Here is a 24904-nt window from a genome sequence, read left to right on the forward strand (position 1 = left end):
TTGTAGTATAATGTCATGCTTGGCGATGTCATTCGTTTACGAGCGTCGCTACAGTGTGCATGCATTTTATCCATGTGAAGAGGCGTAAGCAGATGCTACCATTCTGCGAGATTCCTGCAGAAGGTATACGAACTGCGTTGATATGCACAGCACAAGTCAAGGCCTCCGTGGCGCAATCGGCTAGCGCGTTCGGCTGTTAACCGAAAGGTTGGTGGTTCGAGCCCACCCGGGGGCGAAATCGTTTTAACCGTCACCCAGGTGAGGACATACGTCAGCTTTGTTAGAGATACACAGCTAGTGTGACAACTTGGCTGTGTTGAGTGATGCCACAGAGCCTTATACACATTCAGCCAAGTGACACTGTAGGTAAAAACATGGCCCTACACAGACGTTCTACTGTTTTCCTATTTATTCGTCATGTGTGACACTGCAGTAGAGCGACGCCCACTACAAAAGACGTATTCTTTACATTCAATTTCAGCGTATACGTCGCGAGTGCCATATGACAGGGCCTGTCTCTCGATGTCGATTTCTATTTGGTGTCTCTTAAGCGTCGGTCTGCAGTAGGCCGCTGCTGGCCGAGCGACGAGCAGTCGACTTACATGAAGCCCCATGGGCAACGCCAGTGCCACTGTGGACAACAGCATACTGCAGCCAGAGAGAGGAGCCGAAAGGCGCATTTCGCAGTCGAGCCACGCAATCCAACAAACTGTGCACTAGGTCAAGATTGTGCAGACCGCAAACGTTTGGTGGCACGACGCTCGTCGTCGATCGTAAGGGCGAAACAGTCAAGAGATTTGGAAAACGGCAATGTGGACACCCCCAGCAGCAGCAGCAGCTGTGTGCCAAATCCGTTATCTGGTCGAGGGCTGCAAGATTCAGTATGATGAAGTGACAATTCGGGGATAGCTGACAAACCCGCAGCTGCCGCCTTCTTAGCTCAGTGGTAGAGCACTGGTCTCGTAAACCAGGGATCGTGAGTTCGAACCTCACAGAAGGCATTCATTTTTTTAACCTTCCCGCAAGGAGCGGAGCTATCGCGAGCAGCATCTAACACATGGCAGTACACTGAATGGAAGGGATGTTCTACAACCTATAACAAGTATCCTACTGGCCTCAGAGGTTTTCTGATTGCATAGGGAGAACAGTGGTTTGTATGCATTTTGTAGTATAATGTCATGCTTGGCGATGTCATTCGTTTACGAGCGTCGCTACAGTGTGCATGCATTTTATCCATGTGAAGAGGCGTAAGCAGATGCTACCATTCTGCGAGATTCCTGCAGAAGGTATACGAACTGCGTTGATATGCACAGCACAAGTCAAGGCCTCCGTGGCGCAATCGGCTAGCGCGTTCGGCTGTTAACCGAAAGGTTGGTGGTTCGAGCCCACCCGGGGGCGAAATCGTTTTAACCGTCACCCAGGTGAGGACATACGTCAGCTTTGTTAGAGATACACAGCTAGTGTGACAACTTGGCTGTGTTGAGTGATGCCACAGAGCCTTATACACATTCAGCCAAGTGACACTGTAGGTAAAAACATGGCCCTACACAGACGTTCTACTGGTTTCCTATTTATTCGTCATGTGTGACACTGCAGTAGAGCGACGCCCACTACAAAAGACGTATTCTTTACATTCAATTTCAGCGTATACGTCGCGAGTGCCATATGACAGGGCCTGTCTCTCGATGTCGATTTCTATTTGGTGTCTCTTAAGTGTCGGTCTGCAGTAGGCCGCTGCTGGCCGAGCGACGTGCAGTCGCCTTACATGAAGCCCCATGGGCAACGCCAGTGCCACTGTGGACAACAGCATACTGCAGCCAGAGAGAGGAGCCGAAAGGCGCATTTCGCAGTCGAGCCACGCAATCCAACAAACTGTGCACTAGGTCAAGATTGTGCAGACCGCAAACGTTTGGTGGCACGACGCTCGTCGTCGATCGTAAGGGCGAAACAGTCAAGAGATTTGGAAAACGGCAATGTGGACACCCCCAGCAGCAGCAGCAGCTGTGTGCCAAATCCGTTATCTGGTCGAGGGCTGCAAGATTCAGTATGATGAAGTGACAATTCGGGGATAGCTCACAAACGCGCAGCTGCCGCCTTCTTAGCTCAGTGGTAGAGCACTGGTCTCGTAAACCAGGGGTCGTGAGTTCGAACCTCACAGAAGGCATTCATTTTTTTAACCTTCCCGCAAGGAGCGGAGCTATCGCGAGCAGCATCTAACACATGGCAGTACACTGAATGGAAGGGATGTTCTACAACCTATAACAAGTATCCTACTGGCCTCAGAGGTTTTCTGATTGCATAGGGAGAACAGTGGTTTGTATGCATTTTGTAGTATAATGTCATGCTTGGCGATGTCATTCGTTTACGAGCGTCGCTACAGTGTGCATGCATTTTATCCATGTGAAGAGGCGTAAGCAGATGCTACCATTCTGCGAGATTCCTGCAGAAGGTATACGAACTGCGTTGATATGCACAGCACAAGTCAAGGCCTCCGTGGCGCAATCGGCTAGCGCGTTCGGCTGTTAACCGAAAGGTTGGTGGTTCGAGCCCACCCGGGGGCGAAATCGTTTTAACCGTCACCCAGGTGAGGACATACGTCAGCTTTGTTAGAGATACACAGCTAGTGTGACAACTTGGCTGTGTTGAGTGATGCCACAGAGCCTTATACACATTCAGCCAAGTGACACTGTAGGTAAAAACATGGCCCTACACAGACGTTCTACTGGTTTCCTATTTATTCGTCATGTGTGACACTGCAGTAGAGCGACGCCCACTACAAAAGACGTATTCTTTACATTCAATTTCAGCGTATACGTCGCGAGTGCCATATGACAGGGCCTGTCTCTCGATGTCGATTTCTATTTGGTGTCTCTTAAGTGTCGGTCTGCAGTAGGCCGCTGCTGGCCGAGCGACGTGCAGTCGCCTTACATGAAGCCCCATGGGCAACGCCAGTGCCACTGTGGACAACAGCATACTGCAGCCAGAGAGAGGAGCCGAAAGGCGCATTTCGCAGTCGAGCCACGCAATCCAACAAACTGTGCACTAGGTCAAGATTGTGCAGACCGCAAACGTTTGGTGGCACGACGCTCGTCGTCGATCGTAAGGGCGAAACAGTCAAGAGATTTGGAAAACGGCAATGTGGACACCCCCAGCAGCAGCAGCAGCTGTGTGCCAAATCCGTTATCTGGTCGAGGGCTGCAAGATTCAGTATGATGAAGTGACAATTCAGGGATAGCTGACAAACCCGCAGCTGCCGCCTTCTTAGCTCAGTGGTAGAGCACTGGTCTCGTAAACCAGGGGTCGTGAGTTCGAACCTCACAGAAGGCATTCATTTTTTTAACCTTCCCGCAAGGAGCGGAGCTATCGCGAGCAGCATCTAACACATGGCAGTACACTGAATGGAAGGGATGTTCTACAACCTATAACAAGTATCCTACTGGCCTCAGAGGTTTTCTGATTGCATAGGGAGAACAGTGGTTTGTATGCATTTTGTAGTATAATGTCATGCTTGGCGATGTCATTCGTTTACGAGCGTCGCTACAGTGTGCATGCATTTTATCCATGTGAAGAGGCGTAAGCAGATGCTACCATTCTGCGAGATTCCTGCAGAAGGTATACGAACTGCGTTGATATGCACAGCACAAGTCAAGGCCTCCGTGGCGCAATCGGCTAGCGCGTTCGGCTGTTAACCGAAAGGTTGGTGGTTCGAGCCCACCCGGGGGCGAAATCGTTTTAACCGTCACCCAGGTGAGGACATACGTCAGCTTTGTTAGAGATACACAGCTAGTGTGACAACTTGGCTGTGTTGAGTGATGCCACAGAGCCTTATACACATTCAGCCAAGTGACACTGTAGGTAAAAACATGGCCCTACACAGACGTTCTACTGGTTTCCTATTTATTCGTCATGTGTGACACTGCAGTAGAGCGACGCCCACTACAAAAGACGTATTCTTTACATTCAATTTCAGCGTATACGTCGCGAGTGCCATATGACAGGGCCTGTCTCTCGATGTCGATTTCTATTTGGTGTCTCTTAAGTGTCGGTCTGCAGTAGGCCGCTGCTGGCCGAGCGACGTGCAGTCGCCTTACATGAAGCCCCATGGGCAACGCCAGTGCCACTGTGGACAACAGCATACTGCAGCCAGAGAGAGGAGCCGAAAGGCGCATTTCGCAGTCGAGCCACGCAATCCAACAAACTGTGCACTAGGTCAAGATTGTGCAGACCGCAAACGTTTGGTGGCACGACGCTCGTCGTCGATCGTAAGGGCGAAACAGTCAAGAGATTTGGAAAACGGCAATGTGGACACCCCCAGCAGCAGCAGCAGCTGTGTGCCAAATCCGTTATCTGGTCGAGGGCTGCAAGATTCAGTATGATGAAGTGACAATTCGGGGATAGCTGACAAACCCGCAGCTGCCGCCTTCTTAGCTCAGTGGTAGAGCACTGGTCTCGTAAACCAGGGGTCGTGAGTTCGAACCTCACAGAAGGCATTCATTTTTTTAACCTTCCCGCAAGGAGCGGAGCTATCGCGAGCAGCATCTAACACATGGCAGTACACTGAATGGAAGGGATGTTCTACAACCTATAACAAGTATCCTACTGGCCTCAGAGGTTTTCTGATTGCATAGGGAGAACAGTGGTTTGTATGCATTTTGTAGTATAATGTCATGCTTGGCGATGTCATTCGTTTACGAGCGTCGCTACAGTGTGCATGCATTTTATCCATGTGAAGAGGCGTAAGCAGATGCTACCATTCTGCGAGATTCCTGCAGAAGGTATACGAACTGCGTTGATATGCACAGCACAAGTCAAGGCCTCCGTGGCGCAATCGGCTAGCGCGTTCGGCTGTTAACCGAAAGGTTGGTGGTTCGAGCCCACCCGGGGGCGAAATCGTTTTAACCGTCACCCAGGTGAGGACATACGTCAGCTTTGTTAGAGATACACAGCTAGTGTGACAACTTGGCTGTGTTGAGTGATGCCACAGAGCCTTATACACATTCAGCCAAGTGACACTGTAGGTAAAAACATGGCCCTACACAGACGTTCTACTGGTTTCCTATTTATTCGTCATGTGTGACACTGCAGTAGAGCGACGCCCACTACAAAAGACGTATTCTTTACATTCAATTTCAGCGTATACGTCGCGAGTGCCATATGACAGGGCCTGTCTCTCGATGTCGATTTCTATTTGGTGTCTCTTAAGTGTCGGTCTGCAGTAGGCCGCTGCTGGCCGAGCGACGTGCAGTCGCCTTACATGAAGCCCCATGGGCAACGCCAGTGCCACTGTGGACAACAGCATACTGCAGCCAGAGAGAGGAGCCGAAAGGCGCATTTCGCAGTCGAGCCACGCAATCCAACAAACTGTGCACTAGGTCAAGATTGTGCAGACCGCAAACGTTTGGTGGCACGACGCTCGTCGTCGATCGTAAGGGCGAAACAGTCAAGAGATTTGGAAAACGGCAATGTGGACACCCCCAGCAGCAGCAGCTGTGTGCCAAATCCGTTATCTGGTCGAGGGCTGCAAGATTCAGTATGATGAAGTGACAATTCGGGGATAGCTCACAAACGCGCAGCTGCCGCCTTCTTAGCTCAGTGGTAGAGCACTGGTCTCGTAAACCAGGGGTCGTGAGTTCGAACCTCACAGAAGGCATTCATTTTTTTAACCTTCCCGCAAGGAGCGGAGCTATCGCGAGCAGCATCTAACACATGGCAGTACACTGAATGGAAGGGATGTTCTACAACCTATAACAAGTATCCTACTGGCCTCAGAGGTTTTCTGATTGCATAGGGAGAACAGTGGTTTGTATGCATTTTGTAGTATAATGTCATGCTTGGCGATGTCATTCGTTTACGAGCGTCGCTACAGTGTGCATGCATTTTATCCATGTGAAGAGGCGTAAGCAGATGCTACCATTCTGCGAGATTCCTGCAGAAGGTATACGAACTGCGTTGATATGCACAGCACAAGTCAAGGCCTCCGTGGCGCAATCGGCTAGCGCGTTCGGCTGTTAACCGAAAGGTTGGTGGTTCGAGCCCACCCGGGGGCGAAATCGTTTTAACCGTCACCCAGGTGAGGACATACGTCAGCTTTGTTAGAGATACACAGCTAGTGTGACAACTTGGCTGTGTTGAGTGATGCCACAGAGCCTTATACACATTCAGCCAAGTGACACTGTAGGTAAAAACATGGCCCTACACAGACGTTCTACTGGTTTCCTATTTATTCGTCATGTGTGACACTGCAGTAGAGCGACGCCCACTACAAAAGACGTATTCTTTACATTCAATTTCAGCGTATACGTCGCGAGTGCCATATGACAGGGCCTGTCTCTCGATGTCGATTTCTATTTGGTGTCTCTTAAGTGTCGGTCTGCAGTAGGCCGCTGCTGGCCGAGCGACGTGCAGTCGCCTTACATGAAGCCCCATGGGCAACGCCAGTGCCACTGTGGACAACAGCATACTGCAGCCAGAGAGAGGAGCCGAAAGGCGCATTTCGCAGTCGAGCCACGCAATCCAACAAACTGTGCACTAGGTCAAGATTGTGCAGACCGCAAACGTTTGGTGGCACGACGCTCGTCGTCGATCGTAAGGGCGAAACAGTCAAGAGATTTGGAAAACGGCAATGTGGACACCCCCAGCAGCAGCAGCAGCTGTGTGCCAAATCCGTTATCTGGTCGAGGGCTGCAAGATTCAGTATGATGAAGTGACAATTCGGGGATAGCTGACAAACCCGCAGCTGCCGCCTTCTTAGCTCAGTGGTAGAGCACTGGTCTCGTAAACCAGGGGTCGTGAGTTCGAACCTCACAGAAGGCATTCATTTTTTTAACCTTCCCGCAAGGAGCGGAGCTATCGCGAGCAGCATCTAACACATGGCAGTACACTGAATGGAAGGGATGTTCTACAACCTATAACAAGTATCCTACTGGCCTCAGAGGTTTTCTGATTGCATAGGGAGAACAGTGGTTTGTATGCATTTTGTAGTATAATGTCATGCTTGGCGATGTCATTCGTTTACGAGCGTCGCTACAGTGTGCATGCATTTTATCCATGTGAAGAGGCGTAAGCAGATGCTACCATTCTGCGAGATTCCTGCAGAAGGTATACGAACTGCGTTGATATGCACAGCACAAGTCAAGGCCTCCGTGGCGCAATCGGCTAGCGCGTTCGGCTGTTAACCGAAAGGTTGGTGGTTCGAGCCCACCCGGGGGCGAAATCGTTTTAACCGTCACCCAGGTGAGGACATACGTCAGCTTTGTTAGAGATACACAGCTAGTGTGACAACTTGGCTGTGTTGAGTGATGCCACAGAGCCTTATACACATTCAGCCAAGTGACACTGTAGGTAAAAACATGGCCCTACACAGACGTTCTACTGGTTTCCTATTTATTCGTCATGTGTGACACTGCAGTAGAGCGACGCCCACTACAAAAGACGTATTCTTTACATTCAATTTCAGCGTATACGTCGCGAGTGCCATATGACAGGGCCTGTCTCTCGATGTCGATTTCTATTTGGTGTCTCTTAAGTGTCGGTCTGCAGTAGGCCGCTGCTGGCCGAGCGACGTGCAGTCGCCTTACATGAAGCCCCATGGGCAACGCCAGTGCCACTGTGGACAACAGCATACTGCAGCCAGAGAGAGGAGCCGAAAGGCGCATTTCGCAGTCGAGCCACGCAATCCAACAAACTGTGCACTAGGTCAAGATTGTGCAGACCGCAAACGTTTGGTGGCACGACGCTCGTCGTCGATCGTAAGGGCGAAACAGTCAAGAGATTTGGAAAACGGCAATGTGGACACCCCCAGCAGCAGCAGCAGCTGTGTGCCAAATCCGTTATCTGGTCGAGGGCTGCAAGATTCAGTATGATGAAGTGACAATTCGGGGATAGCTGACAAACCCGCAGCTGCCGCCTTCTTAGCTCAGTGGTAGAGCACTGGTCTCGTAAACCAGGGGTCGTGAGTTCGAACCTCACAGAAGGCATTCATTTTTTTAACCTTCCCGCAAGGAGCGGAGCTATCGCGAGCAGCATCTAACACATGGCAGTACACTGAATGGAAGGGATGTTCTACAACCTATAACAAGTATCCTACTGGCCTCAGAGGTTTTCTGATTGCATAGGGAGAACAGTGGTTTGTATGCATTTTGTAGTATAATGTCATGCTTGGCGATGTCATTCGTTTACGAGCGTCGCTACAGTGTGCATGCATTTTATCCATGTGAAGAGGCGTAAGCAGATGCTACCATTCTGCGAGATTCCTGCAGAAGGTATACGAACTGCGTTGATATGCACAGCACAAGTCAAGGCCTCCGTGGCGCAATCGGCTAGCGCGTTCGGCTGTTAACCGAAAGGTTGGTGGTTCGAGCCCACCCGGGGGCGAAATCGTTTTAACCGTCACCCAGGTGAGGACATACGTCAGCTTTGTTAGAGATACACAGCTAGTGTGACAACTTGGCTGTGTTGAGTGATGCCACAGAGCCTTATACACATTCAGCCAAGTGACACTGTAGGTAAAAACATGGCCCTACACAGACGTTCTACTGGTTTCCTATTTATTCGTCATGTGTGACACTGCAGTAGAGCGACGCCCACTACAAAAGACGTATTCTTTACATTCAATTTCAGCGTATACGTCGCGAGTGCCATATGACAGGGCCTGTCTCTCGATGTCGATTTCTATTTGGTGTCTCTTAAGTGTCGGTCTGCAGTAGGCCGCTGCTGGCCGAGCGACGTGCAGTCGCCTTACATGAAGCCCCATGGGCAACGCCAGTGCCACTGTGGACAACAGCATACTGCAGCCAGAGAGAGGAGCCGAAAGGCGCATTTCGCAGTCGAGCCACGCAATCCAACAAACTGTGCACTAGGTCAAGATTGTGCAGACCGCAAACGTTTGGTGGCACGACGCTCGTCGTCGATCGTAAGGGCGAAACAGTCAAGAGATTTGGAAAACGGCAATGTGGACACCCCCAGCAGCAGCAGCAGCTGTGTGCCAAATCCGTTATCTGGTCGAGGGCTGCAAGATTCAGTATGATGAAGTGACAATTCGGGGATAGCTCACAAACCCGCAGCTGCCGCCTTCTTAGCTCAGTGGTAGAGCACTGGTCTCGTAAACCAGGGGTCGTGAGTTCGAACCTCACAGAAGGCATTCATTTTTTTAACCTTCCCGCAAGGAGCGGAGCTATCGCGAGCAGCATCTAACACATGGCAGTACACTGAATGGAAGGGATGTTCTACAACCTATAACAAGTATCCTACTGGCCTCAGAGGTTTTCTGATTGCATAGGGAGAACAGTGGTTTGTATGCATTTTGTAGTATAATGTCATGCTTGGCGATGTCATTCGTTTACGAGCGTCGCTACAGTGTGCATGCATTTTATCCATGTGAAGAGGCGTAAGCAGATGCTACCATTCTGCGAGATTCCTGCAGAAGGTATACGAACTGCGTTGATATGCACAGCACAAGTCAAGGCCTCCGTGGCGCAATCGGCTAGCGCGTTCGGCTGTTAACCGAAAGGTTGGTGGTTCGAGCTCACCCGGGGGCGAAATCGTTTTAACCGTCACCCAGGTGAGGACATACGTCAGCTTTGTTAGAGATACACAGCTAGTGTGACAACTTGGCTGTGTTGAGTGATGCCACAGAGCCTTATACACATTCAGCCAAGTGACACTGTAGGTAAAAACATGGCCCTACACAGACGTTCTACTGGTTTCCTATTTATTCGTCATGTGTGACACTGCAGTAGAGCGACGCCCACTACAAAAGACGTATTCTTTACATTCAATTTCAGCGTATACGTCGCGAGTGCCATATGACAGGGCCTGTCTCTCGATGTCGATTTCTATTTGGTGTCTCTTAAGTGTCGGTCTGCAGTAGGCCGCTGCTGGCCGAGCGACGTGCAGTCGCCTTACATGAAGCCCCATGGGCAACGCCAGTGCCACTGTGGACAACAGCATACTGCAGCCAGAGAGAGGAGCCGAAAGGCGCATTTCGCAGTCGAGCCACGCAATCCAACAAACTGTGCACTAGGTCAAGATTGTGCAGACCGCAAACGTTTGGTGGCACGACGCTCGTCGTCGATCGTAAGGGCGAAACAGTCAAGAGATTTGGAAAACGGCAATGTGGACACCCCCAGCAGCAGCAGCAGCTGTGTGCCAAATCCGTTATCTGGTCGAGGGCTGCAAGATTCAGTATGATGAAGTGACAATTCGGGGATAGCTCACAAACCCGCAGCTGCCGCCTTCTTAGCTCAGTGGTAGAGCACTGGTCTCGTAAACCAGGGGTCGTGAGTTCGAACCTCACAGAAGGCATTCATTTTTTTAACCTTCCCGCAAGGAGCGGAGCTATCGCGAGCAGCATCTAACACATGGCAGTACACTGAATGGAAGGGATGTTCTACAACCTATAACAAGTATCCTACTGGCCTCAGAGGTTTTCTGATTGCATAGGGAGAACAGTGGTTTGTATGCATTTTGTAGTATAATGTCATGCTTGGCGATGTCATTCGTTTACGAGCGTCGCTACAGTGTGCATGCATTTTATCCATGTGAAGAGGCGTAAGCAGATGCTACCATTCTGCGAGATTCCTGCAGAAGGTATACGAACTGCGTTGATATGCACAGCACAAGTCAAGGCCTCCGTGGCGCAATCGGCTAGCGCGTTCGGCTGTTAACCGAAAGGTTGGTGGTTCGAGCCCACCCGGGGGCGAAATCGTTTTAACCGTCACCCAGGTGAGGACATACGTCAGCTTTGTTAGAGATACACAGCTAGTGTGACAACTTGGCTGTGTTGAGTGATGCCACAGAGCCTTATACACATTCAGCCAAGTGACACTGTAGGTAAAAACATGGCCCTACACAGACGTTCTACTGGTTTCCTATTTATTCGTCATGTGTGACACTGCAGTAGAGCGACGCCCACTACAAAAGACGTATTCTTTACATTCAATTTCAGCGTATACGTCGCGAGTGCCATATGACAGGGCCTGTCTCTCGATGTCGATTTCTATTTGGTGTCTCTTAAGTGTCGGTCTGCAGTAGGCCGCTGCTGGCCGAGCGACGTGCAGTCGCCTTACATGAAGCCCCATGGGCAACGCCAGTGCCACTGTGGACAACAGCATACTGCAGCCAGAGAGAGGAGCCGAAAGGCGCATTTCGCAGTCGAGCCACGCAATCCAACAAACTGTGCACTAGGTCAAGATTGTGCAGACCGCAAACGTTTGGTGGCACGACGCTCGTCGTCGATCGTAAGGGCGAAACAGTCAAGAGATTTGGAAAACGGCAATGTGGACACCCCCAGCAGCAGCAGCAGCTGTGTGCCAAATCCGTTATCTGGTCGAGGGCTGCAAGATTCAGTATGATGAAGTGACAATTCGGGGATAGCTCACAAACCCGCAGCTGCCGCCTTTTTAGCTCAGTGGTAGAGCACTGGTCTCGTAAACCAGGGGTCGTGAGTTCGAACCTCACAGAAGGCATTCATTTTTTTAACCTTCCCGCAAGGAGCGGAGCTATCGCGAGCAGCATCTAACACATGGCAGTACACTGAATGGAAGGGATGTTCTACAACCTATAACAAGTATCCTACTGGCCTCAGAGGTTTTCTGATTGCATAGGCAGAACAGTGGTTTGTATGCATTTTGTAGTATAATGTCATGCTTGGCGATGTCATTCGTTTACGAGCGTCGCTACAGTGTGCATGCATTTTATCCATGTGAAGAGGCGTAAGCAGATGCTACCATTCTGCGAGATTCCTGCAGAAGGTATACGAACTGCGTTGATATGCACAGCACAAGTCAAGGCCTCCGTGGCGCAATCGGCTAGCGCGTTCGGCTGTTAACCGAAAGGTTGGTGGTTCGAGCCCACCCGGGGGCGAAATCGTTTTAACCGTCACCCAGGTGAGGACATACGTCAGCTTTGTTAGAGATACACAGCTAGTGTGACAACTTGGCTGTGTTGAGTGATGCCACAGAGCCTTATACACATTCAGCCAAGTGACACTGTAGGTAAAAACATGGCCCTACACAGACGTTCTACTGTTTTCCTATTTATTCGTCATGTGTGACACTGCAGTAGAGCGACGCCCACTACAAAAGACGTATTCTTTACATTCAATTTCAGCGTATACGTCGCGAGTGCCATATGACAGGGCCTGTCTCTCGATGTCGATTTCTATTTGGTGTCTCTTAAGTGTCGGTCTGCAGTAGGCCGCTGCTGGCCGAGCGACGTGCAGTCGCCTTACATGAAGCCCCATGGGCAACGCCAGTGCCACTGTGGACAACAGCATACTGCAGCCAGAGAGAGGAGCCGAAAGGCGCATTTCGCAGTCGAGCCACGCAATCCAACAAACTGTGCACTAGGTCAAGATTGTGCAGACCGCAAACGTTTGGTGGCACGACGCTCGTCGTCGATCGTAAGGGCGAAACAGTCAAGAGATTTGGAAAACGGCAATGTGGACACCCCCAGCAGCAGCAGCAGCTGTGTGCCAAATCCGTTATCTGGTCGAGGGCTGCAAGATTCAGTATGATGAAGTGACAATTCGGGGATAGCTCACAAACCCGCAGCTGCCGCCTTCTTAGCTCAGTGGTAGAGCACTGGTCTCGTAAACCAGGGGTCGTGAGTTCGAACCTCACAGAAGGCATTCATTTTTTTAACCTTCCCGCAAGGAGCGGAGCTATCGCGAGCAGCATCTAACACATGGCAGTACACTGAATGGAAGGGATGTTCTACAACCTATAACAAGTATCCTACTGGCCTCAGAGGTTTTCTGATTGCATAGGGAGAACAGTGGTTTGTATGCATTTTGTAGTATAATGTCATGCTTGGCGATGTCATTCGTTTACGAGCGTCGCTACAGTGTGCATGCATTTTATCCATGTGAAGAGGCGTAAGCAGATGCTACCATTCTGCGAGATTCCTGCAGAAGGTATACGAACTGCGTTGATATGCACAGCACAAGTCAAGGCCTCCGTGGCGCAATCGGCTAGCGCGTTCGGCTGTTAACCGAAAGGTTGGTGGTTCGAGCCCACCCGGGGGCGAAATCGTTTTAACCGTCACCCAGGTGAGGACATACGTCAGCTTTGTTAGAGATACACAGCTAGTGTGACAACTTGGCTGTGTTGAGTGATGCCACAGAGCCTTATACACATTCAGCCAAGTGACACTGTAGGTAAAAACATGGCCCTACACAGACGTTCTACTGGTTTCCTATTTATTCGTCATGTGTGACACTGCAGTAGAGCGACGCCCACTACAAAAGACGTATTCTTTACATTCAATTTCAGCGTATACGTCGCGAGTGCCATATGACAGGGCCTGTCTCTCGATGTCGATTTCTATTTGGTGTCTCTTAAGTGTCGGTCTGCAGTAGGCCGCTGCTGGCCGAGCGACGTGCAGTCGCCTTACATGAAGCCCCATGGGCAACGCCAGTGCCACTGTGGACAACAGCATACTGCAGCCAGAGAGAGGAGCCGAAAGGCGCATTTCGCAGTCGAGCCACGCAATCCAACAAACTGTGCACTAGGTCAAGATTGTGCAGACCGCAAACGTTTGGTGGCACGACGCTCGTCGTCGATCGTAAGGGCGAAACAGTCAAGAGATTTGGAAAACGGCAATGTGGACACCCCCAGCAGCAGCAGCAGCTGTGTGCCAAATCCGTTATCTGGTCGAGGGCTGCAAGATTCAGTATGATGAAGTGACAATTCGGGGATAGCTCACAAACCCGCAGCTGCCGCCTTTTTAGCTCAGTGGTAGAGCACTGGTCTCGTAAACCAGGGGTCGTGAGTTCGAACCTCACAGAAGGCATTCATTTTTTTAACCTTCCCGCAAGGAGCGGAGCTATCGCGAGCAGCATCTAACACATGGCAGTACACTGAATGGAAGGGATGTTCTACAACCTATAACAAGTATCCTACTGGCCTCAGAGGTTTTCTGATTGCATAGGCAGAACAGTGGTTTGTATGCATTTTGTAGTATAATGTCATGCTTGGCGATGTCATTCGTTTACGAGCGTCGCTACAGTGTGCATGCATTTTATCCATGTGAAGAGGCGTAAGCAGATGCTACCATTCTGCGAGATTCCTGCAGAAGGTATACGAACTGCGTTGATATGCACAGCACAAGTCAAGGCCTCCGTGGCGCAATCGGCTAGCGCGTTCGGCTGTTAACCGAAAGGTTGGTGGTTCGAGCCCACCCGGGGGCGAAATCGTTTTAACCGTCACCCAGGTGAGGACATACGTCAGCTTTGTTAGAGATACACAGCTAGTGTGACAACTTGGCTGTGTTGAGTGATGCCACAGAGCCTTATACACATTCAGCCAAGTGACACTGTAGGTAAAAACATGGCCCTACACAGACGTTCTACTGGTTTCCTATTTATTCGTCATGTGTGACACTGCAGTAGAGCGACGCCCACTACAAAAGACGTATTCTTTACATTCAATTTCAGCGTATACGTCGCGAGTGCCATATGACAGGGCCTGTCTCTCGATGTCGATTTCTATTTGGTGTCTCTTAAGTGTCGGTCTGCAGTAGGCCGCTGCTGGCCGAGCGACGTGCAGTCGCCTTACATGAAGCCCCATGGGCAACGCCAGTGCCACTGTGGACAACAGCATACTGCAGCCAGAGAGAGGAGCCGAAAGGCGCATTTCGCAGTCGAGCCACGCAATCCAACAAACTGTGCACTAGGTCAAGATTGTGCAGACCGCAAACGTTTGGTGGCACGACGCTCGTCGTCGATCGTAAGGGCGAAACAGTCAAGAGATTTGGAAAACGGCAATGTGGACACCCCCAGCAGCAGCAGCAGCTGTGTGCCAAATCCGTTATCTGGTCGAGGGCTGCAAGATTCAGTATGATGAAGTGACAATTCGGGGATAGCTCACAAACCCGCAGCTGCCGCCTTTTTAGCTCAGTGGTAGAGCACTGGTCTCGTAAACCAGGGGTCGTGAGTTCGAACCTCACAGAAGGCATTCATTTTTTTAACCTTCCCGCAAGGAGCGGAGCTATCGCGAGCAGCATCTAACACATGGCAGTACACTGAATGGAAGGGATGTTCTACAACCTATAACAAGTATCCTACTGGCCTCAGAGGTTTTCTGATTGCATAGGCAGAACAGTGGTTTGTATGCATTTTGTAGTATAATGTCATGCTTGGCGATGTCATTCGTTTACGAGCGTCGCTACAGTGTGCATGCATTTTATCCATGTGAAGAGGCGTAAGCAGATGCTACCATTCTGCGAGATTCCTGCAGAAGGTATACGAACTGCGTTGATATGCACAGCACAAGTCAAGGCCTCCGTGGCGCAATCGGCTAGCGCGTTCGGCTGTTAACCGAAAGGTTGGTGGTTCGAGCCCACCCGGGGGCGAAATCGTTTTAACCGTCACCCAGGTGAGGACATACGTCAGCTTTGTTAGAGATACACAGCTAGTGTGACAACTTGGCTGTGTTGAGTGATGCCACAGAGCCTTATACACATTCAGCCAAGTGACACTGTAGGTAAAAACATGGCCCTACACAGACGTTCTACTGTTTTCCTATTTATTCGTCATGTGTGACACTGCAGTAGAGCGACGCCCACTACAAAAGACGTATTCTTTACATTCAATTTCAGCGTATACGTCGCGAGTGCCATATGACAGGGCCTGTCTCTCGATGTCGATTTCTATTTGGTGTCTCTTAAGTGTCGGTCTGCAGTAGGCCGCTGCTGGCCGAGCGACGTGCAGTCGCCTTACATGAAGCCCCATGGGCAACGCCAGTGCCACTGTGGACAACAGCATACTGCAGCCAGAGAGAGGAGCCGAAAGGCGCATTTCGCAGTCGAGCCACGCAATCCAACAAACTGTGCACTAGGTCAAGATTGTGCAGACCGCAAACGTTTGGTGGCACGACGCTCGTCGTCGATCGTAAGGGCGAAACAGTCAAGAGATTTGGAAAACGGCAATGTGGACACCCCCAGCAGCAGCTGCAGCTGTGTGCCAAATCCGATATCTGGTCGAGGGCTGCAAGATTCAGTATGATGAAGTGACAATTCGGGGATAGCTCACAAACGCGCAGCTGCCGCCTTCTTAGCTCAGTGGCATTCGAGTCGCAGCCGCGGTGCGGGACGGACGTGTGGCGGCTGGCTTGGCGTCTTGAAGTAAACACCGGCTGTTTGCTGTCACGAGATTAGTCACTTCGTTACCTTTGTGAGTCAGGCTATGTTTACTGATTTCAAGATAGAATGACCGCGATTACTGTAATGAGGAAAGACACGATTAAATTTTCTTTCGACCGAAATTTCTTGAGGCCTGAGGCATATGAAGTAAAGCAGTGGTTACTCGATGCTGTTAAGATTACTGGCAATGACATAATAGGTGTGCATTTATCGTTCGTTTCCAACGCGGTTTTTGACAAACTGACTAACCCAGATTTGTGTGTCTCTATCATGGATAAGTGTGGCGGAGTACTGAAGTTTAAACATTCCGACGGTACAGTGAGTGATGTTTCCGTCTCACACGCCGGTTTAGGCATACGTACCGTTTGGGTCTTTGAGTTGCCGTTTGAGGTTTCTGCAGAGGACATTAATAAAATCCTTCGACCGTATGGCCGTGTTCTTTCGAACGTTGCAGAAAAATGGTCGGAGCCACATATGTTTCCCGTCCTGAACGGAGTGCGTCAAGTAAAGATAGATCTTCAAAGGCACATACCGTCATATATAAATGTATGCGGACACCGCGCCATAGTTATCTACGACGGTCAACCCAAGACATGTGCTTTGTGTAACTCACCAGAGCACATACGCAGTGAATGTAGTAAACGGCGTGTCCCCCAGCTACCGAGCGGGGAGGCTGCAGTTCCTGGCGCTGCTGTCAGCCTTCAGTTAACGTATGCGGCTGCCACGTACGGCCACCAATCTGCAGAAACGACAACAGTTGAGCACGTTGGACGACTCGCAGCGCCTGCGGCCGCCACAACCGCCCCAGAGTTGATCGCCTCTGTGGACGACCGAGCAGCTGCTGTTCGGCCCTCTTGCGACGATACATCTGCGATAAGTGGTCCGGACGACAGACAAACGGAACTGCGGGAGAGGATACAGTCATACTAGGTACTGAACAGCCATCTTCGGACTCGCAGAGACACGAAGTGTCCCAAGAATCTACCAAGTCACCGACGGAAGTCGCCAAATTACTCGACCTCCCGCCCGACGCACAGGGCGAACGAGCTGAAAGGATGTCGAGTGATGGCGACGCTGGTGTCCGTAACCGAGCCGTACACCACCCGGAAATGCAAGGAGGACAACCTCCGGAACCCCACCCGACACATGCGGAAGTGAAGGAACCCCCAACTGAGGTTCTTCGAGAAATTCACACGAGGAACTCTGAGACAACGACAGAACCGCTCTCACCACTGTCTTCTTCCACCGAACCACCAGAACATTCGCCTGACTTGTCTCCTACGGGATCCCTGCGGAGGAGGAAGAAGTCAAAAAAGCGTCGTTTGGCACACCAAGCGGCAGAGACTTTGGCCCCAGCTCTCAGGGAAAAGCTGAAACATCTACAGCACAAGGGTCAGAAGGCAGAAGATCTGGAGCCAGTAGGGACTACTGGGCACCCAGACAGAACGGCAAGGCAAGAAGACCCGGGGGGTGACCAACACCCATCGCAAATGGGGCTCACGAACATAGCTCCAGAAGGTGGTTCATTGTCAGGTCAACACGCACCAGCAGCACCAGTCAATTGGGCGGACGATGGCGCAGATCAGGGTGTAGATAACAAGGATGATGACGCAAGTCAAGAAGAAGACCTTTTTTATTAATAGAGTTGTCTAGATCGCCTTGAGACTAAACGAGGGACTGATGACGACGGACAGATTCCATATGAAAATGTTGCGCAGTCAATAAACTTACCTGAACTATCTGGCCCATGCTCCAAACCTATAATGTGACCACATTAAATATTAACAAAATTCAAAATGCAACTAAAGTAGCCGCACTTCAAGATTTTATCTATCAGTCGGACACCGATATAGCCCTTTTACAGGAAGTGCTGATTCGAGACCTTCATATCCCAGGATTCAATGCTATTTTAAATGTAGCTGTCGAACATAGTTGTGGGACGGCTATTCTTGCTAGAGAGGGCATCGAAATGACAGACATTTGTAAATTAGACTCTGGGAGGGGCATTCGGTGTAACATCCATAATACAGCTATTATAAATGTTTATGCACCATCAGGCAATAATGCACGAGAAGAAAGGGCCACGTTTTACAAAAGTGATATCTTAATTCTACTTCAGGACAACCCTGCTAAGGTTCTGCTTGGAGGTGACTGGAATTGCGTACTTAATGACAAGGACCAACGGCCAAATTTTAATAAGTCCAAGGAGCTACAGTATTTAGTGTCGCACATGAAATGGACAGATGCTTGGGAACTGAAATTTCCTACATTGGTCAAATTTACTTACTTTAGTAGCAGGTCCCAAAGTAGGATCGACCGATTTTATGTATCATCTACTTTAGAACATGATGTTGTTGGCGTTGAAGTAATACCTACCTTCATTTCCGACCACCTAGGCGTCAAGTGCAGCATACGGTTAAGCAAACAGTCAGCTTACTGGGGCAGGCCCTTTTGGAAACTGAATATAAGCGTGCTATTGGAGAACGCCTTAGCTGCAGAAATACAAGAGACTTGGCGGGCCGCCTTACGAGTGCGTCACAAACATCGGTCCACCGTTGAATGGTGGACCGCTGTGGCGAAGAAAAAATTAAGGGCGACTCTGATAGCGTTTAGCAAGGAGAGGATGAGGTGGATACGACACACAACAGAGTTCCACTACGCCTGCTTACGTGATCTTTACGAGGAGCCACTGTCCCAGGACATTCTCATACAGACCAACAAAACAAAAGCAGCGCTCCTCAATATTAAGAGATCACAGCTAGAAGGATTAAAAATCAGATCGCACTCACACAGTATTGTGGCAGACGAAAATGCCTCAATATATCACCTCATACAACACGCCAAACAAAGGCGACGAAATTTTATAGGGTCTCTCAGAGCCGAAGATCAGAGAGTCCTCACCACCCAGAAAGACATGATCGACGAGGCGTATCGTTTTTACAATTCTCTATATAGTGTCAATCAGATAGACGACAATGCTGTACGAGACCTCTTATCATCAACAGGCCTAGAGAACACTATAACGGAAGAGGACAACCGCAACTTCTATGCTGCCCTCACCAAGGATGACGTTTTTGGCGTAATTAGGTGCTCACCTTCCAAGAAGTCACCAGGTCCAGATGGGCTGCCACTGGAGTTTTACCGAACGTACTGGCACATTATAGGCAATGAATTCACGGACATGATAAACGAAATTCTTCATGGGGAGGATGTCCCAGTGGCCTTCAAACAGAGCATAACAGTGTTAATTCCAAAGGGCAGGACCACAGGTTTAAAGGATATTACAAAGACACGGCCCATAAGCCTCTTGAATTCTGACTACAAAATAGTAGCTAGGGTTCTTAAAGAGAGACTGCAACCGATTTTAGGAAAGATCATCGGTAGTCATCAGAGTTGTCTTCCAGGGCGCAGTATCTTTACAACTGTAAGTGCGTACAGGGACATAGCTTCCATTTTTGCAAATACAACAGCAAATGGTGGGGCTTTTATCGACTTTAGCAAGGCATTTGACAGAGTCAATCACGAATATCTTCTGAAAACCATGACCTACATGGGGTTTTATGATGGTAATGTGAACGTTTTAGCCAACATCTTAAATGGTTTATCAACGAAAGTGACTATTAATGGTCATCGCACTAAAGATATTCCCGTAGCCAGTGGAGTCCCTCAGGGGAGTCCATTGTCGATGATGTTATATGTAGTTGCCTTGGAACCACTTTTAAGGAGGTTAGACGACGTCTTAGAGGGCTTGCAAGTGTCAGGCATGAAACAAGTGACGAATGCATTCGCAGATGACGTAGGAGTGATAATTCGCAGCGCCGCAGACATAGCACGGTTAACAGAAAACTTGCAGTTGTACTGCACGGCCTCGGGTGCGAGAATAAATGACACGAAGAGTGTTTTTCTAAATCTGCACGGACTATCTGACGTCACCATCACTTGGGCTAAGAGTGTGGACCGGCATACAGCCCTGGGAGTTACTCTCTACAGCTGCCCTCTTCGGATAATAGCATCTAACTGGAGAACTGTCCTCGATAAGATCCGTGGCACGCTCATTTTAAATCATATGAGGGACGTCAACATCAAGCAAAAAATTAAGTTGATAAACTTAGCGGTTTTATCCAGGGCAACTAACATCGGCCAGATTTTGCCAATACCAAAAGGAATAGCTAAAGCGATAATGTCGACCGTTTGTAGCTACATTTGGCACGGGAATATCTTTCGAGTTGCTGTGGACGCGTTGACCTTACCACCGGAAGAGGGAGGCCTTGGCCTCACAGATGTCCACAAAAGATCTACTGCCTTATTTCTTAAGCGGACTTTGCAAGTTATTGAAAGTCATCCAGACGGCCTAACAGCTCAATTATTCAACTTTTTTAAACCACAAAGCTTCCAACCGCCTATAGATATAAGTCAGATCAATTATAAATTAAAACATATTAGATTCTTCTACTTTGAATTAAGCTACATGCGCTGCATAGTACGGGATAAACGCAAGAGAAACTGTCGCTATATCTTTAACAGTTTACGAACGGCGGCCAATTACAATAAGACACAGGCCAAGAACCCGAACAGAGCCTGGAACACTATATGGACCAATATCAACAACAAGTTACTACCAACGGAAGTTCAGGTGGCATGGTACAGAGTGGTGAATAACGTCATAAGTACTAATGAAAAACTTCATTCTATAGGTCTCAGTGACACAAACACTTGTCAGAAATGTAACGCAACTGACACGTTGGATCACCGCTTTGTCTGCAGGGGGTATAAAGATATATGGCAAGAGGTCAAGCAGCAGATCGCCTTCCTGACCCGCAGCGATGGGAGGGAGCTCAATTTGAATCTTATTTTCTTCCCGGACAAGGTATTTTTTCCTGCACCGAAAAATAATGCCATATTATGGCTTCTTGGGAACTACGTGAGTTACGTTGTCAACTCGAATGGTGACGATAATATCACGGACTACCGGACATATCTCTGTGGGGAATACTATAAATTACACAAGCAACAAGATCATAAAAAGAATTTTGGAAATATGTTACGAATCCTGTTTCACAAACAGGGAATAGGTTAAGATGTCACGGTAAAACCATCCTAGGACGAAACGAGCTAAAGTAGGGGACTGCTGGTGAGGGTGAAGTACGGTGGGGACTTCGTGTGTCCTGTGGCCGCTTCGGTAGCCATGAAGGCCTCATCAGAACCCCGAAACAGCTATGCATACGGCAGTATCACCAATAGCAGCTGCATTTAGAATGTCAGCCATGCTATTCCCGAAGAGGTTCTTCAATTTCATTTCCTTCTTTCATTATTAAAAAAAAAAAAACACAATTCAATAAACAAACAAAAAATATTAAAAATGGCAAAATGAACACTTGCCACGTTAGCGGAACTGGTTCTTTTTCGTGTTCAATGCATCATTTTCGTTTTCTTTAATAAAAAAAAAGGTTGGTTAGAGCGTTTAAAAAACGTGGTTAAGGCAGAAACAAATAAGCCAACGGCCATACCATGATGAATACACCGGTTCTCGTCCGATCACCGAAGTTAAGCATCATCGGGCCCGGTTAGTACTTGGATGGGTGACCGCCTGGGAAACCCTGTGCTGTTGCTATTTTATTAAAAAAAAAAAAGTGGTAGAGCACTGGTCTCCTAAACCAGGGGTCGTGAGTTCGAACCTCACAGAAGGCATTCATTTTTTTAACCTTCCAGCAAGGAGCGGAGCTATCTCGAGCAGCATCTAACACATGGCAGTACACTGAATGAAATGGATGTACTACAACCTATAACAAGTATCCAACTGGCCTCAGAGGTTTTCTGATTGCATAGGCAGAACAGTGGTTTGTATGCATTTTGTAGTATAATGTCATGCTTGGCGATGTCACTCGTTTACGAGCCTCGCTACAGTGTGCATGCATCTTATCCATGTGAAGAGGCGTAAGCAGATGCTACCATTCTCCGAGATTCCTGCAGAAGGTATACGAATTGCGTTGATATGCAGAGCGCAAGTCAAGGCCTCCGTGGCGCAATCGGCTAGCGCGTTCGGCTGTTAACCGAAAGGTTGGTGGTTCGAGCCCACCCGGGGGCGAAATCGTTTTAACCGTCACCGAGGTGAGGACATACGTCAACTTTGTTAGAGATACACAGCTAGTGTGACAACTTGGCTGTGTTTGTGTGATGCCACAGAGCCTTATACACATTCAGCCAAGTGGCACTGTAGGTAAAAACATTGCCCTACACAGACGTTCTACTGTTTTCCTATTTATTCGTCATGTGTGACACTGCAGTAGAGCGACGCCCACTACAAAAGACGTATTCTTTACATTCAATTTCAGCGTATACGTCGCGAGTGCCATATGACAGGGCCTGTCTCTCGATGTCGATTTCTATTTGGTGTCTCTTAAGCGTCGGTCTGCAGTAGGCCGCTGCTGGCCGAGCGACGTGCAGTCGACTTACATGAAGCCCCATGGGCAACGCCAGTGCCACTGTGGACAACAGCATACTGCAGCCAGAGAGAGGAGCCGAAAGGCGCATTTCGCAGTCGAGCTACGCAATCCAACAAACTGTTCACTAGGTCAAGATTGTGCAGACCGCAAACGTTTGGTGGCACGACGCTCGTCGTCGATCGTAATGGCGAAACAGTCAAGAGATTTGGAAAACGGCAATGTGGACACCCCCAGCAGCAGCTGTGTGCCAAATCCGATATCTGGTCGAGGGCTGCAAGATTCAGTATGACGAAGTGATAATTCGGGGATAGCTCACATACGCGAAGCTGCCGCCTTCTTAGCTCAGTGGTAGAGCACTGGTCTCGTAAACCAGGGTCGTGCGTTCGAACCTCACAGAAGGCATTCATTTTTTTAACCTTCCCGCAAGGAGCGGAGCTATCTCGAGCAGCATCTAACACATGGCAGTACACTGAATGAAAGGGATGTTCTACAACCTATAACAAGTATCCTACTGGCCTCAGAGGTTTTCTGATTGCATAGGCAGAACAGTGGTTTGTATGCATTTTGTAGTATAATGTCATGCTTGGCGATGTCATTCGTTTACGAGCCTCGCTACAGTGTGCATGCATCTTATCCATGTGAAGAGGCGTAAGCAGATGCTACCATTCTGCGAGATTCCTGCAGAAGGCATACGAATTGCGTTGATATGCAGAGCGCAAGTCAAGGCCTCCGTGGCGCAATCGGCTAGCGCGTTCGGCTGTTAACCGAAAGGTTGGTGGTTCGAGCCCACCCGGGGGCGAAATCGTTTTAACCGTCACCGAGGTGAGGACATACGTCAACTTTGTTAGAGATACACAGCTAGTGTGACAACTTGGCTGTGTTTGAGTGATGCCACAGAGCCTTATACACATTCAGCCAAGTGGCACTGTAGGTAAAAACATTGCCCTACACAGACGTTCTACTGTTTTCCTATTTATTCGTCATGTGTGACACTGCAGTAGAGCGACGCCCACTACAAAAGACGTATTCTTTACATTCAATTTCAGCGTATACGTCGCGAGTGCCATATGACAGGGCCTGTCTCTCGATGTCGATTTCTATTTGGTGTCTCTTAAGCGTCGGTCTGCAGTAGGCCGCTGCTGGCCGAGCGACGTGCAGTCGCCTTACATGAAGCCCCATGGGCAACGCCAGTGCCACTGTGGACAACAGCATACTGCAGCCAGAGAGAGGAGCCGAAAGGCGCATTTCGCAGTCGAGCTACGCAATCCAACAAACTGTTCACTAGGTCAAGATTGTGCAGACCGCAAACGTTTGGTGGCACGACGCTCGTCGTCGATCGTAATGGCGAAACAGTCAAGAGATTTGGAAAACGGCAATGTGGACACCCCCAGCAGCAGCTGTGTGCCAAATCCGATATCTGGTCGAGGGCTGCAAGATTCAGTATGACGAAGTGATAATTCGGGGATAGCTCACAAACGCGAACCTGCCGTCTTCTTAGCTCAGTGGTAGAGCACTGGTCTCGTAAACCAGGGGTCGTGAGTTCGAACCTCGCAGAAGGCATTCATTTTTTTAACCTTCCCGCAAGGAGCGGAGCTATCTCGAGCAGCATCTAACACACGGCAGTACACTGAATGAAAGAGATGTTCTACAACCTATAACAAGTATCCTACTGGCCTCAGAGGTCTTCTGATTGCATAGGCAGAACAGTGGTTTGTATGCATTTTGTAGTATAATGTCATGCTTGGCGATGTCATTCGTTTACGAGCGTCGCTACAGTGTGCATGCATTTTATCCATGTGAAGAGGCGTAAGCAGATGCTACCATTCTGCGAGATTCCTGCAGAAGGTATACGAATTGCGTTGATATGCAGAGCATAAGTCAAGGCCTCCGTGGCGCAATCGGCTAGCGCGTTCGACTGTTAACCGGAAGGTTGGTGGTTCGAGCCCACCCGGGGGCGAAATCGTTTTAACCGTCACCGAGGTGAGGACATACGTCAACTTTGTTAGAGATACACAGCTAGTGTGACAACTTGGCTGTGTTTGAGTGATGCCACAGAGCCTTATACACGTTCAGCCAAGTGACACTGTAGGTAAAAACATGGCCCTACGCAGACGTTCTACTGTTTTCCTATTTATTCGTCATGTGTGACACTGCAGTAGAGCGACGCCCACTACAAAAGACGTATTCTTTACATTCAATTTCAGCGTATACGTCGCGAGTGCCATATGACAGGGCCTGTCTCTCGATGTCGATTTCTATTTGGTGTCTCTTAAGTGTCGGTCTGCAGTAAGCCGCAGCTGGCCGAGCGACGTGCAACCGAA

At 49.4% G+C, this 24904-nt stretch overlaps 33 non-coding genes across 33 annotated transcripts; all 33 read left to right on the forward strand.

Moving 5' to 3' along the window:
• The first annotated feature begins 161 nt into the window (after window positions 1-161).
• Trnan-guu (transfer RNA asparagine (anticodon GUU)) lies at window positions 162-235 on the forward strand. Its single transcript has one exon. It is a non-coding gene; the product is annotated as a tRNA-Asn (tRNA).
• Window positions 236-929: 694 nt separating this feature from the next.
• Window positions 930-1001, forward strand: Trnat-cgu (transfer RNA threonine (anticodon CGU)). Its single transcript has one exon. It is a non-coding gene; the product is annotated as a tRNA-Thr (tRNA).
• Window positions 1002-1324: 323 nt separating this feature from the next.
• On the forward strand, window positions 1325-1398 carry Trnan-guu (transfer RNA asparagine (anticodon GUU)). The gene has a single exon. It is a non-coding gene; the product is annotated as a tRNA-Asn (tRNA).
• Window positions 1399-2092: 694 nt separating this feature from the next.
• Trnat-cgu (transfer RNA threonine (anticodon CGU)) lies at window positions 2093-2164 on the forward strand. Its single transcript has one exon. It is a non-coding gene; the product is annotated as a tRNA-Thr (tRNA).
• A 323-nt stretch (window positions 2165-2487) lies between these two features.
• On the forward strand, window positions 2488-2561 carry Trnan-guu (transfer RNA asparagine (anticodon GUU)). Its single transcript has one exon. It is a non-coding gene; the product is annotated as a tRNA-Asn (tRNA).
• Window positions 2562-3255: 694 nt separating this feature from the next.
• Trnat-cgu (transfer RNA threonine (anticodon CGU)) lies at window positions 3256-3327 on the forward strand. The gene has a single exon. It is a non-coding gene; the product is annotated as a tRNA-Thr (tRNA).
• A 323-nt stretch (window positions 3328-3650) lies between these two features.
• On the forward strand, window positions 3651-3724 carry Trnan-guu (transfer RNA asparagine (anticodon GUU)). Its single transcript has one exon. It is a non-coding gene; the product is annotated as a tRNA-Asn (tRNA).
• Window positions 3725-4418: 694 nt separating this feature from the next.
• Window positions 4419-4490, forward strand: Trnat-cgu (transfer RNA threonine (anticodon CGU)). The gene has a single exon. It is a non-coding gene; the product is annotated as a tRNA-Thr (tRNA).
• Window positions 4491-4813: 323 nt separating this feature from the next.
• Window positions 4814-4887, forward strand: Trnan-guu (transfer RNA asparagine (anticodon GUU)). The gene has a single exon. It is a non-coding gene; the product is annotated as a tRNA-Asn (tRNA).
• Window positions 4888-5578: 691 nt separating this feature from the next.
• Trnat-cgu (transfer RNA threonine (anticodon CGU)) lies at window positions 5579-5650 on the forward strand. The gene has a single exon. It is a non-coding gene; the product is annotated as a tRNA-Thr (tRNA).
• A 323-nt stretch (window positions 5651-5973) lies between these two features.
• Window positions 5974-6047, forward strand: Trnan-guu (transfer RNA asparagine (anticodon GUU)). The gene has a single exon. It is a non-coding gene; the product is annotated as a tRNA-Asn (tRNA).
• Window positions 6048-6741: 694 nt separating this feature from the next.
• Window positions 6742-6813, forward strand: Trnat-cgu (transfer RNA threonine (anticodon CGU)). The gene has a single exon. It is a non-coding gene; the product is annotated as a tRNA-Thr (tRNA).
• Window positions 6814-7136: 323 nt separating this feature from the next.
• On the forward strand, window positions 7137-7210 carry Trnan-guu (transfer RNA asparagine (anticodon GUU)). Its single transcript has one exon. It is a non-coding gene; the product is annotated as a tRNA-Asn (tRNA).
• Window positions 7211-7904: 694 nt separating this feature from the next.
• On the forward strand, window positions 7905-7976 carry Trnat-cgu (transfer RNA threonine (anticodon CGU)). Its single transcript has one exon. It is a non-coding gene; the product is annotated as a tRNA-Thr (tRNA).
• Window positions 7977-8299: 323 nt separating this feature from the next.
• Trnan-guu (transfer RNA asparagine (anticodon GUU)) lies at window positions 8300-8373 on the forward strand. Its single transcript has one exon. It is a non-coding gene; the product is annotated as a tRNA-Asn (tRNA).
• A 694-nt stretch (window positions 8374-9067) lies between these two features.
• Trnat-cgu (transfer RNA threonine (anticodon CGU)) lies at window positions 9068-9139 on the forward strand. The gene has a single exon. It is a non-coding gene; the product is annotated as a tRNA-Thr (tRNA).
• A 323-nt stretch (window positions 9140-9462) lies between these two features.
• Trnan-guu (transfer RNA asparagine (anticodon GUU)) lies at window positions 9463-9536 on the forward strand. The gene has a single exon. It is a non-coding gene; the product is annotated as a tRNA-Asn (tRNA).
• Window positions 9537-10230: 694 nt separating this feature from the next.
• On the forward strand, window positions 10231-10302 carry Trnat-cgu (transfer RNA threonine (anticodon CGU)). The gene has a single exon. It is a non-coding gene; the product is annotated as a tRNA-Thr (tRNA).
• A 323-nt stretch (window positions 10303-10625) lies between these two features.
• On the forward strand, window positions 10626-10699 carry Trnan-guu (transfer RNA asparagine (anticodon GUU)). The gene has a single exon. It is a non-coding gene; the product is annotated as a tRNA-Asn (tRNA).
• A 694-nt stretch (window positions 10700-11393) lies between these two features.
• Window positions 11394-11465, forward strand: Trnat-cgu (transfer RNA threonine (anticodon CGU)). The gene has a single exon. It is a non-coding gene; the product is annotated as a tRNA-Thr (tRNA).
• A 323-nt stretch (window positions 11466-11788) lies between these two features.
• On the forward strand, window positions 11789-11862 carry Trnan-guu (transfer RNA asparagine (anticodon GUU)). Its single transcript has one exon. It is a non-coding gene; the product is annotated as a tRNA-Asn (tRNA).
• Window positions 11863-12556: 694 nt separating this feature from the next.
• On the forward strand, window positions 12557-12628 carry Trnat-cgu (transfer RNA threonine (anticodon CGU)). Its single transcript has one exon. It is a non-coding gene; the product is annotated as a tRNA-Thr (tRNA).
• Window positions 12629-12951: 323 nt separating this feature from the next.
• Trnan-guu (transfer RNA asparagine (anticodon GUU)) lies at window positions 12952-13025 on the forward strand. Its single transcript has one exon. It is a non-coding gene; the product is annotated as a tRNA-Asn (tRNA).
• Window positions 13026-13719: 694 nt separating this feature from the next.
• Window positions 13720-13791, forward strand: Trnat-cgu (transfer RNA threonine (anticodon CGU)). The gene has a single exon. It is a non-coding gene; the product is annotated as a tRNA-Thr (tRNA).
• Window positions 13792-14114: 323 nt separating this feature from the next.
• Trnan-guu (transfer RNA asparagine (anticodon GUU)) lies at window positions 14115-14188 on the forward strand. The gene has a single exon. It is a non-coding gene; the product is annotated as a tRNA-Asn (tRNA).
• Window positions 14189-14882: 694 nt separating this feature from the next.
• Window positions 14883-14954, forward strand: Trnat-cgu (transfer RNA threonine (anticodon CGU)). Its single transcript has one exon. It is a non-coding gene; the product is annotated as a tRNA-Thr (tRNA).
• Window positions 14955-15277: 323 nt separating this feature from the next.
• On the forward strand, window positions 15278-15351 carry Trnan-guu (transfer RNA asparagine (anticodon GUU)). The gene has a single exon. It is a non-coding gene; the product is annotated as a tRNA-Asn (tRNA).
• A 6282-nt stretch (window positions 15352-21633) lies between these two features.
• LOC126089454 (5S ribosomal RNA) lies at window positions 21634-21751 on the forward strand. The gene has a single exon (XR_007520777.1). It is a non-coding gene; the product is annotated as a 5S ribosomal RNA (ribosomal RNA).
• A 400-nt stretch (window positions 21752-22151) lies between these two features.
• On the forward strand, window positions 22152-22225 carry Trnan-guu (transfer RNA asparagine (anticodon GUU)). The gene has a single exon. It is a non-coding gene; the product is annotated as a tRNA-Asn (tRNA).
• A 689-nt stretch (window positions 22226-22914) lies between these two features.
• Trnat-cgu (transfer RNA threonine (anticodon CGU)) lies at window positions 22915-22985 on the forward strand. Its single transcript has one exon. It is a non-coding gene; the product is annotated as a tRNA-Thr (tRNA).
• Window positions 22986-23308: 323 nt separating this feature from the next.
• Window positions 23309-23382, forward strand: Trnan-guu (transfer RNA asparagine (anticodon GUU)). The gene has a single exon. It is a non-coding gene; the product is annotated as a tRNA-Asn (tRNA).
• A 689-nt stretch (window positions 23383-24071) lies between these two features.
• Window positions 24072-24143, forward strand: Trnat-cgu (transfer RNA threonine (anticodon CGU)). The gene has a single exon. It is a non-coding gene; the product is annotated as a tRNA-Thr (tRNA).
• A 323-nt stretch (window positions 24144-24466) lies between these two features.
• Trnan-guu (transfer RNA asparagine (anticodon GUU)) lies at window positions 24467-24540 on the forward strand. Its single transcript has one exon. It is a non-coding gene; the product is annotated as a tRNA-Asn (tRNA).
• The last annotated feature ends 364 nt before the right edge of the window (window positions 24541-24904 follow it).

Source organism: Schistocerca cancellata, chromosome 6 (assembly GCF_023864275.1).
Source record: "Schistocerca cancellata isolate TAMUIC-IGC-003103 chromosome 6, iqSchCanc2.1, whole genome shotgun sequence".
Taxonomy (NCBI): Eukaryota; Metazoa; Arthropoda; class Insecta; order Orthoptera; family Acrididae; genus Schistocerca; species Schistocerca cancellata.